Source organism: Macaca mulatta, chromosome 4 (genome assembly GCF_049350105.2).
Source record: "Macaca mulatta isolate MMU2019108-1 chromosome 4, T2T-MMU8v2.0, whole genome shotgun sequence".
Classification (NCBI taxonomy): Eukaryota; Metazoa; Chordata; class Mammalia; order Primates; family Cercopithecidae; genus Macaca; species Macaca mulatta.
The window spans coordinates 126,509,015-126,526,572 of record NC_133409.1 but is presented as its reverse complement, the minus strand read 5'-3'; the positions used below and the strand labels follow the sequence as shown (position 1 = coordinate 126,526,572).

Genomic DNA, 17,558 nt, shown 5'->3' with positions numbered 1-17,558 from the left:
AAATGTCCACATTAAATAGCAATTTAAAAAATATTAGCTATGGGCTCTTCTGCACTAAATGCCCTATAATTTTCTTTCAAGTTATAAAAGCCAAATACTTGGCAGGGTGTTTCTACTTTCTCCAGCCTATTCGAAACCTTTCAAGTGTTAATTAGTGCTGATAGCCTTTCCACCTTCACCTCTGGCCAGTGCCCAGCAACATTTACTAAGCTGCACTATACTTAAAGCTCTTCACAAGTCATTCTGGAAGCCTAGTCTGGGGATGGAGGTCTGCTTTAAGCCGCAGCTATTAAAAGTAGTGGCAAAAACTGCAATTACCTTTGCATCAACCTGATAATTATCAATATGAAGCATTGTGAAATAAACACAGGAACTTTGGAATTCCTCCCCTTCTGAGTTTTGACACACCTAAATGTTTACTGAAAGGAATTCAGAAGAGGCAAACCAAGCCTGGAGACTCTCAGAAGAAAAAACAATCCAAATGAGCTTCGAGACTCAAATTTGCCTATAAACTAGCCTGTGCCTCAGACCCTTATGAGTTCTTTGATGTGGTTATATATCAATGAAAAGGGACACAACCAGTGCCTATATATAGAAGTGAGTTAAAAGTCAAGGTGCCCTAGAGATAAAGTTGATAAAGTACCTCTCCCATGTGGTTAGTAATAATAATAATACTTACAACTATGTCAAATCACTTTGGAGTGGTTGCTGTGCTAGGCATTTTTCTAAGCAGTTTCCATGCATTATTTAATTTGATTCCACAAATGCCTTAGAGTTAGGTATTAACAGTATCCTCTTTTAATAGTTTTTATTAGGCTCTTCTAATTTAAAATAATCACTGAAAATTATATTTTCTATATATGTGGAAAAGAAAACCATTGATATCTGGTTCAATGAAAATCATTCAAAGATGATAAACCTTAAATTGTAAATTTAGTTAAGAATTACTTGTATCTTATGCAAAGTTGCTACTCTAGATACAGAAGTTAGCAATCTTTTAAGAATAATATAATGTGGTTTGAAATATGTGCATGATTGACTCTGGCTTGCCCCATGAGAGATGTGCATGTTTTCTTAAAATATTTATTCAGTAAAGACTGTGGAGCAACCTGAGTCCATTATAAAACCTGACCCACCTTAGAAGAAAGAAAAGGAAAGCAAGTCCCCGAAATGGCATCGATGGCATTTTAGCAAATAAGCCCTCACTCTTAACGAAATTTATTTTGGCAGCATAAAAACTTTTGTGTGTACTTCTATTGTGCAGAGACCTTCTACTGTCAGAAAATGAGACCGTGTCGCATGAGGCTGTGCAGCTGTTGAGAGGGACACAGGGGTCCTTTAAATGTGGAGGTATTGGTTAAAAAAAAAGGCTGCATCAATTCAGACAGCATAGGTATCCTCCACAATTGTCTTACGACCTACTGGGAAAAGTTGTTCAATTCCTACAAGTATTAAAATGGCCATCTGCCTCACAAATGTCACTATACTCAGTCCTACCAGAGAAGGGACTTACAAATAATCAAAGCAGTAAACCTTAAACAAATAAGCATATAGATTTCTCTTTTAAATGCAAACTTACAGTGGCTCTATGCCAGAGTCTATATTTCTTAGAAAAACTCTATCACTGGCATAAATGAAAGAGGCAGTTTGATTTGTGGTCAGAGCAGTTTCCATTCTACTTCCACTGTAACAAATGTATTAATTCAGCTCAGACTTCCTCCTTCTGGCAGCCCTTTCACTGTAAAAAGAGAAATTAGAAGTTCCAGCCAAATACCATACCTTGAACTGACCCACTTCAATACATAAACACTTTTACAACATGTTTATTCAGGTGTAGCACTTGAAATTGGTTTAAGATGTTTCCAGTGACAGAGAGCTCAGCAAAAGAAAAAAAAAATAAAAAATAAAAAAAGAACTGAGAAACTTAACTGTTATAGAATAGAATAACTGGCAATCTGTTCTTTAAATTTTTTCTTTTTTTTTTCTGTCTTGGAGTACAACATAAAGTATTTGTCGAAGCTTTTATTTTGATATTTTAATGAAGTGTTAATTTAACAGGAACTAAATTTTAACTTGTATACATTGATGACTGCAGAAATCATTTTTAATATATGATCTTTCTAATACTGAAATAGGTTGCTGTGAGATGTTCATAAATGGAATACAATAAAATCAATTTTCCATTCATTACAACACACACTGACTCTTTTATAGTTAAAGAAGCACTTAACAAGAAGTTCCAAGTTTCCTTTGGGTTGCAAAGGGGTTTCTTTTGTTATTATTCCAAAGACTTTCAATATTTTAATTTTTATCTGTGGAGAAATAATACTGCTCTGAAGATTTATGTTCTAAAAACTGTAAAGATGTGTGTATGTTACAAATACGGGTTTCTTGGGTTTTACAAAGTGGATATTGTATGTGAAGCAAAGTACCCTTCAAACCAATGTGAACTCCCTTTAAAATAACTTTTAATATTATTAAGTTTCCTCTTGGTTTCCTTTTTACTTCAGCAATGGGGTGACTATTAACATTCCATAAGTTAATGCTTGCTCAGTTACCCTTGGTCTTGAGCTATACCATAGAAGCATTAACTATTTGACCTAGTCTTTCTGACACAATACACTTATACTGATTATGCTGACTAAACCTTTTCAAAGACTCAATAATTGTTTTAGTAGAAGTACTGATAGAAACCTAGACTACACTGCATGTATTAAAAAATAGTAAATTCTTTATAAAACTTTATTTGAACTTTTAAAATGGTATGATTAAACATACGGTATGCTTTAGATATTGCAAATATATAACTGAAGAAGCCTACCTAAAGCATTTTGATTTAGAAACACATTACCTTTACGTGTGTGTATCACCATGGATTTAATTTTCAAAGCTGATTCTTGTTTTAGAGTAGTTTCTACTTTAAAAATATACATAAAGATTAAGCATTGAATATACAGTGGAAATGAAAATGGGGGGGAGGTAACAAAAAGAACATTAAAATAAAGGATGGTAAGGATACCAGCTTGAGCCCAAGCTTAGTCACCTTAGGATTCAGACACATTCAGGCATAGCTAGAACAGTGATAGATTTGATTCACCAAGCATATATTTAAAGAATATTGAGCAATTTCGTGGGCAAGAAGTCATCTTAAGAAAAAGATGAGCCACAGTGATTTTTTTAAGTCTGTATCTCAGAGTTACTTCTGGCACAGCTCCAATAGATGCATGTGTAACTCCTAGAAAGAAAGGGAATCAAAGAAAATCTAATACATCCTTTGTACCCAAAGTCTCTAAAATACTGGGAAGACAAGGTAGCACTACTTTGGAACTTCATTAACAGACTGTGACACAAGTGGTGAACAAAGATTCTCTCTATATAAGAAGAATGGCTTCTGAGCAGTTCCACATTGGGTTAGGATGGCAGCAACAGAATGAGCCCCAAAACGATCTTCCGTATTAGTCATCAGCTTTGACTTCGGAAAGTAGTACCAGCTCAAAGCTGAGTGGAGCAGCAATCTGACAACACTGGGAGTTCCAATGTGCATCAATAACTATACCAAAGCAAGAGAAAATGCCAGTGATGGGATAACGTGGCTCCAATTGCAAGAGAAAAATTCCCTTGTGTGATATCCACGCCTTGATGTGGACACTGGAAAGAGGGTAGGGATGTGATCTGCCAAATGGATGGGGTGGTAATAGGAGGTAAAAAGCTTGGTTGCTGAGAGCTTTTCAAGCTTCAACACACAAATGGGAGGGAAGAAGAGACAGCAGAGAGGAGACTGGAAAGGCTCTTGAAGGATGTGCCAACATTTCAGTCATCTTGCTGGTGGCAGTTAGACACAAAGAAACATTGTTTATTCCCAATTATTTCAGGTTTGGGTGTCATATAATACTTGGATTATGAAATGAAAGTGGTAATGACTATCATTGTAGGCATCCAGAGTTTGTTATTGGCATAGATACCGTCTTTTTTGATTTACAAAAACAAAACAAACAAAAAACAAAACACAACAAAAAAAATTAAATCTTTGCTCATGAAAAGTTTAAGAACTATTTATACCTTGTTCATCTTATTTTCTCCTCAAAATTATTGTACAGAAATCTCAGTGTGAAACAATTTAAGCAGCAAATATGTGGGCATATTATTTTACAGTTTTATTAACTCAGTGAACAAACATAGGATTGGACTTATATCTTCTAAGAAATTATTATATTCATACAGAGATCAAAAAGGATGTAGATGAGGCTGGAGTTCTGAACTACTAAATTTTGCCATAATTGAGGCTGGAGATTCAGTCCTTCTAGATCTGCTACTCTAACCCAAATGACTTCATATAAGTACTGAGGTCAGGCTATTGTGGTCACATTTGCCTAAGAACACAACTGAAACTATTTCACATTTATAGTCACAGGGAAGGTAGGTTGGCAAACCAAAGCTCTATCCCAAACTCACTGGTTTTGTATTTCAGACCACTCCTTTTGGAAAATGTGACTTTCAAAATGTTTATTTCTTTAAACACAGTTATTAAAGGAGATTCTGACATAAAACAGCTCTTCAGACACATGTTGATGTTATAAGGATAAGTGGTTCCAAATATGATCATTGAGTTTCCCTCTAGGATACACAGTTTGAAAAACATTCATTTGAGGATTTATCAGAGTCTAAACGTTGATATCATTTTGAGATGTTAGCATACATTCCAGTTTGCTTTTTTCTCCTCTAAACCCACAGTAATTGACTGCTTAACCCAAAACACCTGTGATGGAATTGGTGCACAAATTATCTTTCCTTCATTTCAAAAAGACTCTTGCAGTATCCATTATGGACTCCTTAGCAGTAGTCAAATCAGTGCATTGTCTCACATCCACACATCTATCTGATCTTCACTTATTTTCAACCTGTGATTAAATTTGATTCTGGTACTGTGAAATTATGGATTCTATGACTCTACATTATACTCGAATTGTACCCTTTTTACAAACTGATCATTTAAAAAGTATAGAATTCACCACCCAGAATACAGAATAGATCATTTTTATATCAGATTTTAAGGAACATGGGGAAGATAGAATTTGTCTACTTAAATTCAATATGTACTTAAATTTTCTATAATCTTAAGTATATTGTAATCTAGCTACAAATTTCAATTTTGTTATACTTTGATGAAAATTTTGCGTCTTTTTTAGTTTCATTGTAAAAGCGCAGACCTGTTGCCAGACTTAAGTACATAGACTTGAAGTATCACAAATGGAAATTCAGCCTTCCTCCTTATTACATTCTTGTTTTTCAAATGGTTTCAAATGGTTTACATTGCTTTATAAATTCAAACAAAAATGAGAAGAAGTTGGGATTTTAAACTTTTTTAAGTATTAAAATTTTCCTTGTAGAGAACAGGATAAGATTTTTGAGTGATTTTTCACAGTAATTCTGGGGTTCTGTTTAACCCAGGAATATTGTTTGGTGTACAATACCTTTGCGGGACTTTTCTCATCTCTTCTTTTTCCTGACATTTAAAAGAGTAATCTTTAAAAAAAAGTCACTTTGCCAATATTATATATTGATAATTATATATTATTGGTAATGTGTGAAAATCAAAGGAAGGGACAAATGTAATAATATGTACAAACAAGCATAGGATTCTGTGGCTCATAAGTAAAGGGGGGAAAAAAAGACATGCTGGAAAAATAAAATCCAGGAAGGGCTATTGGTAGCAGTACCCTGACACACTGATATGAACTATGAGTTGAGAGTTTTCTGTGGGTAAGAAATGTGGTTACGGCCAGGCATGGTGGATTACGCCTGTAATCCCAGCACTTTGGGAGGCTGAGGCAGGCCGATCACGAGGTCAGGAGATCGAGACCATTCTGCCTAACATGGTGAAACCCCGTCTCTACTAAAAAAACAAAATTAGCCCGGCATGGTGGCGGGCACCTGTAGTCCCAGCTACTTGGGAGGCTGAGGCAGGAGAATGGTCTGAACCCAGGAGGCAGAGCTTGCAGTGAGCTGAGATATCGTGCCACTGCACTCCAGCCTGGGCAACAGAGCGAGACTCCGTCTCAAAAAAAAAAAAATGTGGTTACAACTCCTGGTAACATATAACAGTAGAAGAAATCCATTTTTCTATATGATCGGGGTGTGTTAGGGATAAAGAAGTTTAAAGGAGATAGAGATTTTTTAAAGTGTTGACATTCTAACAATTTTGCAGAAGATACTGTCATGCCCCACAGTTTGATAAAGTGATGGGGCTTAGAAAAGAAACAGGATATTTGGTCAGAAACACTGGCATGGTAACTAAAGTCATGCAGGGGGAGAAACACAAACCCTTGAGAACCCAAGCTCATGAGGCTCCAGAAAGTAGGGCCTGAGGACAAAGAAGCCGAGAACCATAAAGCAGCATGGCCAGAGATCTGTGCCCAGTTGTGGAAGCTGTCCAGTATGCTGAAATGTTTTATTGCATGGAGGGCAGGACTGAGGTGATGGAAAATGATTAGTTTCCTTCCATGGGACATCACTCTGAAATGAGGGGCTTACTGTCTCGGGCATGACAAGCCCAACAAATGTGTTTTACTTGGTCCCTATTTTCAGCCGCTGGAAATATGAATCTCACGCTAGGAACTGTAGTTTACCTCCACAAAAGCACTTACTTTTTAATAGCTCTTGTCTTTATATATAGCACCTTTCCCCTGAGGTCCTATGAACTTTACAGACATCATCTGTCACATGCCCCAAAAAGATTGGTTAGCAGTCTTACAGCCCTCATTTATTTTAAGACAGCAGAAACATTCTTTTCACAAAACCATGAGAACAGTGAATTATTTTTTGTTTTGTTCTCCAGTTATTATGTGACTTTTTAAAATAAAAAATGTACATATCTTAAATGAAAGATTCTTTTCCTTCAGAAGCCTGGGGGATTCTAATAAGACTATAATGAAGCAGAATTTCAGCAGAAATCAACCAAAAACTTTAAAAACTCTTTGTTACAACATGAATGACAAAAAGCTTTTAGATGTCAAACACATTTTAGTTTGTTTCACAGCAGTAAAATTTTAGTATTCTTCATTTTACCTATAGTGATTAAAGAGGTCTTTGAAACTTAGAGTAGTTACTTGGGAAACTTATGAGTATCTAAAGGAGATACTCTTTTACCAGCTACAGCTACTATATTATTCCAATGTTTTGGGTTTTTTTTTTTTTTTTTAGATGGAGTCTTATTCTGTCGCCCAGGCTGGAGTGTAGTGATGTGATTTTGGCTCACTGCAACTTCAGTCTCCCAGGTGCAAGTGATTCTCCTCCTTCAGTCTCCCAAGTGCTAGGACAAGAGGCATGTGCCACCATGCCTGGTGAAGTTTTTCTATTTTTTTTAGTAGAGACAGGGTTTCACCATGTTGGCCAGGCTGGTCTCGAACTCCTGACCACAGGTGATTCTCCCACCTTGACCTATCATATAGAAAATCATATTTGTTAAATATTTGACCTTCCCTTTTGACTTGTACATGAACCTATCAAATGATCACAGGCTACTTCCAGGATCTTTGGGATCAGTCTAGTACCAGCAAAATAGAAGAAAAATAAATTATGCTGTACCCCAGAAAAAAGAAAGTGAAAAAAAAGTAAAATATATTTTCTAAAATATGCAGTAGAGAACTGATACTGAGATACCTAATGTAATATGCCATAGTAACTACTTCTGCAGGAACACATTTTGAATGCTGCTACCACAAAGAAATAATAAATGTTTAAAATGATGGATGTGATAATCACTTTGATTTGATCATTATACTTTGTACTCATGTTTTGAAACACCACATTGTACCACATAAAAAAGTGCAATTATTGTTTCAATTATAAATAATAAATTTAAAAATGTGGAGTTTTACTATTTGGGGCTTATTTTCTTCACATATGAAGGCTGATCATAAAGCATTTTTCTGAGTAAAAAGAAGCAGAATTTTTCTTCACTATTTTTTCATGTATCTGGCTACGGCCAGAATGCCATCTAGCCTGCCCCACATAAGGGACCAGTTACAAGGTGAAATCTCACACCACCGTGATTCCTTGCTGGCCCCCACAGCAAAAGCATACTGAACCATTTGCATGCAAAATAATAGCTGGTTTCCAAGAGTGTTTTCCTTGTGCTCAATCTAGGTCAGCAGTGTCACCTGACCTCATAGCATAAGTAGAACTTTCATATTTCTATCAGTTGTGTTACTTCAGAGAAAAATAATGTGAAGAACACTTCTGCATATAAACATAACTGGTACCTGAGAGTAATAAGAAGCATGTCTCAAAGAATCAGGGACATTGGGAATTGAAAAAGCCAATTCAACATTTCTGAAATTAAGAGAGAAGCAACAGCTGCCATCTATTGAAGACAAGTATTTTACCAGTTGATCTGTATACATCTTATTTACTCCTCACAGCAAAGCAACTGTTATACTCTTAAAATAAGACTCAAAAAAGAGTTAGATTTTTAACTCGGCCTTGTCACACTACTAAAGTAGTGTGCTTTTCCCTTTAAGTACATGGTAGTCCACTTTTTAGAGACTGGTGGATACTTTCATCTTGGGTTTCTGTGTATTTTCACCTTGAGAAGAATGGAGGAAAAACAGCCTGTCAGTGGCATACATATCATAGTTTTCCAGAACAATGTTATAGCTGCTGCTTTTGTTAAGTTCAGGATCAGACTTTCGTTAGTAAGTAAGTAGGAAGATGAAGACTTGGTACTTCTTACCAGCCATAAGAAGGCAGGTGGCTTCCCCAGTTGCTATTCTACTCTAACTGAAACTTAGATTCAATTACTGTCACAAAAAGATTAGATTCAATTACATGCCCCAAAAAGAGACATTAGCATACATTTTCAAGGAGTGGCGATATATAATTTAATTATCAAAGTATTCTTAGTCTAATCCAAATTTTGATTGCCACTTCCAACATATGCTACTGGATTTGATGGTTAGATGCCTTTGTTTTTTGTTTTTTGGTTTTCCTCTCTCTCTTATAATCTTATTACCGGCATGCCAATCTTTAACTCTCAGCAGCATAGAGCCACAGTGGTTGCTCATGCCTTATAATGATTAAAGATTCTCTCGTCTTCCCACTTGTGCTCTCTGCTCAGGATACAAATACCAGCACTACTGTTAGTTTTGCAATATATCTTTGAGAGAGATGTGTCAACAATAAGTAAAACTTAAGTAGAAAGAAAAGAAGAGAAAGGGTCAGCTCCAGTGTATGATGACAATAAGTACTATTTTATATTTTTCAGGACCCTAAATTGATATTAACATGAACATACCCCACAGATGATTAGTTTAGCTACAGAGTCTAGAAGAGAAAATGTAACAAACAACAAAAACTGAAACATGTTTCTGACTTTGGCATTTGTTTGGTAAGACTGGTACTCCATAGTTACTGTTCTGAATTAGGGAAAAATCAAAAACAGAAATACAGACATAGCCAAGCACTTCTGAACCCCTTTTCATTAAAATACATCTTAAAAATTAGTAAAATACATATTTTGCCAGATAATGAACCACAACTAACTCCCTGTTTGTCACTACTTACTTTAAGTCAATAATTTTAAAACCTTGTTTCATATATGTTTTTTAGTTGTGATGCTAAACTTTGGATAAGCAAACTATGTTAACCATGTGGCTCTCATTCAAATATATATAAACTAAACTAAAAGCTAACACTTCTGAATTAAGTTATTGTGATCTGCCAATTATGTTAAGATATTCTTAAGTATGATCAAACCTGCAAGTCTCAATTTACAAATGTTACCTTCTTTGGGACTTGAAGAAGAGAACTAACTAGACTATGCCAAATGTTTCACATATTATTCTTTTTAAAATGTTTACTACTATGTTATCCTAAGAGGACATAATAAAGAGATGCAAGTCTTCAAGAGAAAAAAAGACTAGTTTTAAAATATTGTTTATATAATGGACGTGATTAAACAGCAAAATTTAGTCTTTCAATTTATTATTAAATATATTCTATAATCAGTATCTATTTAAAAAGAAAAATTATTTTCTGCCTATGAATCATCATACAAGACTAAGAACAGAGGGTTCATTATCAAGTTCTAAATAAAGGGATTAAATTTGACTAAATTACATGTTGAAGTGAATCATCGGCAGAAGAAAAGTTTCTTTTTCTCCTTTCCGATTTATTAATTTATCAAATTAACTATAATTACATAAAGAGACAAAAAAATTGAAGAGATTGATTTAGAAAATAAAAAATATGACAGAATTACTGTTACATATTGTCGGCCACATCACAGTTAAACTCCAGAGAGAAAATATAAAAAATCAAAAATAATTCCCAACAGATACAGCATAAAATTCAATTCTGTCCCATAATAATCATTTTAATGACATTGTTTTATTTGCAAATTATAGCAATACAATTATTTTTCAGTTCAGAATTTATAAAAGAATAACATAACTTGTAAGAGGCTGGCCCTGAAATCAAATCATGTTTAGATTTATTCTTAAGCTACATTTACTCATGTACAAAATGGGTTAAGAAGAAGTAGATATTTCACTTAAAGAGCTTAGCAAAATGCTTAACACTGAGTAAGCTCTCAGCAATGTTAGTTTCCACTAATGTTATTTATTTGATTTCAGTTGTCCATCACAGGAAATGCATGGTTTAAATTCTTACTGAAAATGAATTACAGATATACCTAGCCAGTTAAACCTGGATTAACCATGTAGAATTCAAAAATACTAAATATTAGCATAAAAGAACAAATTGATATTGGCAAAAGGTATTGCTGAAATCAGCGTATAAAAAAGAGGATATCTGTGTAGACAGAAAATAAGCTGATAAGAAAAATGAGTTTGAAATACATGGAGTATATTTTGTGAAAATGCTATACGGCTAATAAGAGATTCTAACGACATATTTGGTTGAACCAAGTAGAAATTTAACAGTGATCCATTATTTACGTTCAGTTTCTCCTGCCATGAAAGACACAGTAAAGATTTTGCTCATTTGTATGCAGTGGGCAAATGACAAAAAACTAAAGCATACAGGGAAGATTTATGTTCTCCAATGTGCTTTAAGACATTACGCGAGTTAGAAAACCCATGGGTCACAGCTTACATGGGTTTGGAAAATTAACAAATACTGATTTCAAACCCCAAGGGATATCTATGTCATATTTATTTTCAGTAGAAATCTAGTCATTTTTACCATAAATGTACAGGAATTCTCAATGGACACTTTTGCTAAACATTCAGATTAAAATGATCAACATAGTTGTTTCTCTTAGCCACATCTTTTAAATATTTCTCCAAGGCTTGATTTCTTATATAAAAAAAAAAGATTTTCAGAAAGTAACACATGGCCATAGATAATTTATGTTTTGATGTTTTCGAAATTTCACGAAAAAATCTGATAGAAGTAGAAGCCACTCTAAAATGTTATGGAAAACTTTAGATTGAGTTCTATGTTTTGCTATGATACTAAAACATTTAGTATGGCACTTAAAAAGAAAATACAATCCTGCTAAATGCTGTAAGAAGAACTATCTAGAAATTTTAATAATTATGGATTTTCAACTATGAATTTATATTTGATCCCTAACACAATTACTTGAGATTGTGTATATGCCTGGGTATTCCATGTCTACACACACACGCATGCGCACAGAAAAACACGCCTAGCTTTCTCGCTTCTCTTTACCAGTTTCTCCATCACTGGTTTTATACAATATCTTAAGTTGGGGTTTGAATATAATTATTTAATACCAGCCTCCTCTAAGACAATGCATTTCCATTCACTGTACCCTCTCTACATATAGTATTTGTATATACATGAATATAATGCTTAAAGTATAAATATATGCTTAAAGATTACAATTGGTTTGCCATTATATGATGCAGCAAGGTTGTAAGTGACTGTAGAAATTACCTAAAAATGTATATTATGCAGTATAATTCCTAGACAAGAAGTCAACTAAATAGTGAATTCTTCAAGTCACATAGAGCTTATTCCTCACGGAACGAACAATTCTATGGCCATTGGCTTCCATTATTCAGGGTTTTTTGTCTTTTGTAAAGAGCCCTCAGTTTGCCTTTTATGCACATTGATTTAACTTGTGGACTGTAGAGTAAAAGTTAAATTTTATTTATTAATTTTATTTCTTCAGGTACTGGAAAATAACTATTCTTCTGCTGTCCTCCTAATTTATTCTAAAATATTAATCCAGAAGTCAATATCTAATTATCCTTAAACATTAGACAATACACAAAGAACTACTTATTTATAACAATATTTATCTAGAGCAAATCATAAGTGTATATGTTCTTTTTTCCTTTCAGAACCTCTAGCAAGATATGTGATTCTTTCAGTTTCTTGGATATAGATACTCTCATTTATTTATTTAAAATCAATTGTCATCACCATAAATTCAGCAAAAGGGGAGCCATATGGTTTTATGAACAAAAATGACTTAATTACTTCAAAAGATAAGATTCAGATAAGAGAAGGAAATATTATCAAATCTTAGAATGTTTAAAAGATCCTCAGATAAGTGGACATAATTCAACTTTTTGAACTTAGATAAATAATAATGAGAAACTGTAGTCAAAACAGCAGGAGAAAAAGAAAAATATCACCCTTGATCTCGGAATTTCTTCTGCTACTTATTAGCACTGTCAGCTGATATTCAGATTACCCAGCCATATAGATCATCTAACCTTTGACACAGATAAATTAAACCTCTGACAACACAGAGGCTTAATTTTGAGTTCTTTCCCTGAGGTAAAAACAACTCTCTTAGGGATACGAAGAATAACACAACAAACTTAGCCAGATACTTCCACTTAAAAATAGCAGATTCTAGGACTTATTAAATTTAAGTAGATATTATATTAAGAACTCTGCATTTCTCACACAAATACACTTAAATTTTATAAACATAAAAGAATATTCAGTTGCAAATTATACCTTTGTTTAATATATAATCACATGTGGACTTTAGATACTGGAATATATGTTTCTAATTAGGAATATACTGCAATTCAAAAGACGTGGCAATTTTGGAAAAACTTATTTTAACAGAATACATTTAGGAGATATTACTGGATATTTTAACTTGGAAAAGAAATGTTATCAGTATGTTAAATTACTATGCAGGTAGGAATGAAAAACAACCCAAGGTTGTAGAAAAAGATGAATCCTGTTCTTTGTTAACATAGCTCTAACAGTTGTCAATTACTGGGAATGAACAACTACAACCAAAATTATCACAGGTTGAAAAGGAGAGAACACAGCAACATCCTGCATAATGAAATGTAAAATTACCCACTTTCAAGTTAATTGTCCTGATAACAAAATACTTCATTTGAAGTTTGCAGAATAATATTGGCGAAAATGAAAGAGGATTAAACTGTTGGTACTTTTAGAAAATCTCTGATTTTCTAAAGTCTAAATCTCAAAATCTCAAATCTCAGCTTTCCGATCATTTTCTGGGAAATACCATTTATATGGTGGAGAGTTTATGTGGTTTGCTATAAACATCAGCACAACAGGTATTAGGGACAATTGGACTCTACTCTTTATCAAAGACTACTGATATTTATTTGATCTTGTGTTCTACGAACATTAAAATCCTGCTTATAAATTCAATTATCTTTGTTAGAATCCATTCTAGTGTTTAATGCTTACTAATAGGTTTACTAACTCAAATACTAGTAATTTGTCCTGAGGCATTTTTAAACAGGAGTTTTTTATGCTAATGTTGGCTAGCCTTTAATAAATTAGCCCCATATATAATCCTATTAGGTTACAAAAAGCTTGTTTCCCTTATTTACAATGATGAAATTAGTAATCTCCAAAAATATGTTATTTTTCTAAGAACAAAATGGGTCTCCAAAAACTGCCATATTAAGTACTAATAATTTAATATTCTGTGATGTCTATGAATATAAGCATCAATCATTGGTTGATGCCAACTAATATAAGCATCAATTGATCATGATACATATGTCTGAGTGTTCATTTCTATTGACTTCATACCCTAGATTGAAACAGGTTAAAAGTTTCTTACCAGTAATTATTTTATCAACCAATATTATTAAACATGAGCTTAATAACATTACTGCCTATATACTCTGCTGTCAACTCAAAGTTTCAGAATATATATCAATCTGACCTTTTTCCTGTGGACTATCACTTGTGAATTTATCTAAAATTTATTTAAATCATCTGTAAAACCTCCGCAATAAAAGAACTAGTCCCAAGTTAAAGGAGTGATAACCAGAGCTAATGTAAGTGAAAAGTCTGTACAATCTCTAGTCCAATTTATCATACAGACCTTTATTTGTGCCCTATCACGTGCCAGCTACTATCATCTAATACAACTTCACATTCCTTGTAAGGTAATTACTATCACACTCATTTTATTGATGCAATAGCTAAAATGGTAAATATTTTGTCAGAGCCCAGATTTTAATCTAGTTTTCCTAATGATTTCTTTTTAAAATGTTTATTTCCAGAATGTAGCTATCTGTTCATTTATCCTCATTTAAATTAAATATCAAAACTTTAAATTCTAAGTTACTGTAAGCAGTAAGTTTCTTTATTTTACATTTAAGTATCAGTTATAATATAATTTGACAGTTTAATATCTCTGAAATCTTTTTTTCTTGATTTGGGTACAGAATTTAGTGAAACTTTAAACTTTCTGACTTTAAACCTAAAGTTTTACCTTGATGTGGTTGAAAATTACGCTATGACTTTGTTTTCAAAATGGCTTTTAGAGTCCTACTTCTAAAAAATAACCTTATAATGTTTCTTGGACATTAAACAACTCTCTGACAAAACAACATTTTGATGACTTGAATACAAATGAATCAGAAACATATGGATTGAATTTTTCTTGATATATAAGCAAGTTTGAACAGAAAGAAAAAAAGTCACTGGCAAAATTCATTCCGAGTATTGCCAAACTGAAAATGTCTGAAAACATAGGGCTTTTTAAAAGACATTCTAATGAACCCAAAAATACTATCTTTGTTTTTCCATCTCTAAATTATTCTATAAACCCAAGTTTGAAAAAAAGAATTAATCTACTTGGAAGGCTTAAACTATATAAAGCATCAAACAATGGAAAATTATAGTGTTTGGGGGGAAAACTCGAGTCTTTAAAGTTAGACTAAATTGCTATCTGTGTAATAAACTATGTGCATATGTGTGTAGGAAAAATCATTACTGTAGATTTATTAGCAATGTCAATAAAGACCTAGTATGTCAGTTAATTAATGTATCATTATAATGTAGAGAACTGGAAATCTTACAATAATTTAGGACAGATTTAAGTCTATTCATTTGCTATTAAAAACAAAAATAGAATTTATTTTATCATAGAGGTTTATTAACCACCATGAGAAAGTGCTTGAGAACTTTAAAACCAATTTTGTAAAACCGGATATAACATCTTGTCTGGAATCTCTAAATTTTGCCATTAAGAAGCAGCAATATATTTTTTTCATTTGCTTACTCGTATGTTTGTATTATTTTGCTGAAACAAACATATGGAGCTCTGATAATTATCAGCATGAAAAAATAATAAAATATACTTGAACGCTCTTGCCAAATCCATTGCAGTTCATTTGTCAGATTTCTAAAAAGAGTATTTCATAAACTGACATAATTTCCACAGGCTCTCTGAGGAATCAAAATGCTACTTTTGGTTTCAGCAGCCTTTTGATTCCCAAAATATATTTAGACCTTTTTGGTATTTTTTTTCACAGGGGCAGGCTAAACAAAATTTAATAATACACATCACTGACTTTCCTTTCCTTATGATTTAAACTATTTAACTTCTGTACTGTGGTTTGCTCTACAAAATTCTGCTCCTATGTTGCATTAAACTAGTTTAGTTACTAATAATCCAAAACTCAGTTTGGAATGTTTTCTTAAAAGGAACATATTCAGTGGCAAATGAACTACAAGAGCCTTTTAATTACGAACTCACACAATTACTATTCAAGACATCTTGAATACATACGACCTGCCACTCTTGTGCCACGCACTGAGAGTACAAGTGCGAATGAGTGATACATGTCCCATGACCTCATGAAACTGACATTCATTCAAACCTGTAATCACGGTGGTGTTACTGTGATTGATTAAAGTAATAAGTTTAGTTCTTTTTTATGGCTCACGATCAAGCTACAAGAGGATATTACATTTAATTTAGATTTCATATTCCTTACATGATTTGTTTACAGATTACTTGCCTAATAGCATCTGCAATTACATTTTATACATGAAAGTTGTTCTAGCCAATCCTGGACTGTTAAATTTTTCCAGAATATTCCATGCCATTTTGACATGGTGTGCATCTACTTACTGTTTCTTCATCCAGGAATGAATTATCCTGTCCTCACCATCGCTTCCCATACTTCCATGACTTCCCTTCCTCTTCATCTGTATTTCTTAGGATCCTAACTGCTGACCCAGTTTCAAGGCCACCTCTACCATAGCTCCTTTGGCTCCATCCCAGGTGTCTTTAGCCATGTATGTTCTGCTTTTCCTTGGTGTCTTTGTTGTATCACTGTTTTTCAGTATTAGGGCACTTTGTTCTTTCTAAAATTAGCTACCTATATCTGTCTCTTAGGTGATATGATTTGTAACCTGCTGCCTTGCATGCACAGATACTCAATAATTGTATGTTGGACAAATGGATAAATGAATAACAGTTTACAAATGAATTTGAAAGTAGACTATCCTGAGTATCATCCTTTCATGATTTTCAACTCCTTTTGCTTAGAAGAAAACATTCGGAATATATTATTGAAAATAAAAGATGGTCTGTCTGCTCTGAAGCAACGTAACATTGAGAACACCAGCCATGGTAATGAGTGAAGCTGTAATAAGCTGAAGCATCTGGTTATTCATATTTACAAAGAAATGTCACATGTATATTCTCCATGAGGTTGCAGTTAATAAATCTAAGGTGCCAGGAGAATCAGTTACTTTCCCAAGGCCCTATCTGCTCCACTTCTGGTTAAAATCTGTGTTAAGTATTGCCTAAAAGCAAAAAGCCAGCTAGCCTAGCATGTTTAACCATCTGAAAATTCTTCAAGTTAGACAATATCAGAGAGATAAAGAAAAGCAACAACAAAAGGCTGTATATCTCAAACCTAACTCTTAAACATAGAATTTGGAAACCTTTTAAAGGAGTAAAACATTAGTTTACTCTAGGCTAAAAACTAACACACTAGTAATTTAAAGTCAAATTACCCGTGCAATATAAGAGAAAATTAATCAGAGAGAAAGGGAAAGTCAAAATACAGACTAGTTCTCAAAGAGAAAAAGATAAACTGAAAACAACATTAAATAATGGAAATAGTAAAAGAGAGAACCAATACAATGTAAGAGTGGGGGTAACAAAAAAAAATAAAAAAGAGAAACTTTAGAAAATCCATATGGGGCATGAGGGAAGATGGAAATTAAAAGGAAACAGGCTGATCATATTTCATAGATTTCTTGATTTGTTTAGTTAGACATTTCAAGCATATCTCCAAAGAGGAGAGTGG

The 17,558-nt window shown here is 33.4% G+C and overlaps 1 protein-coding gene across 1 annotated transcript in view; it reads right to left on the bottom strand.

Annotated features, from left to right (window-relative positions):
- BMP5 (bone morphogenetic protein 5) overlaps positions 1-17,558 on the bottom strand; it is a 122,986-nt gene that overhangs the window by 21,689 nt on the left and 83,739 nt on the right. The gene's annotated exons all lie outside the window — the stretch shown is intronic.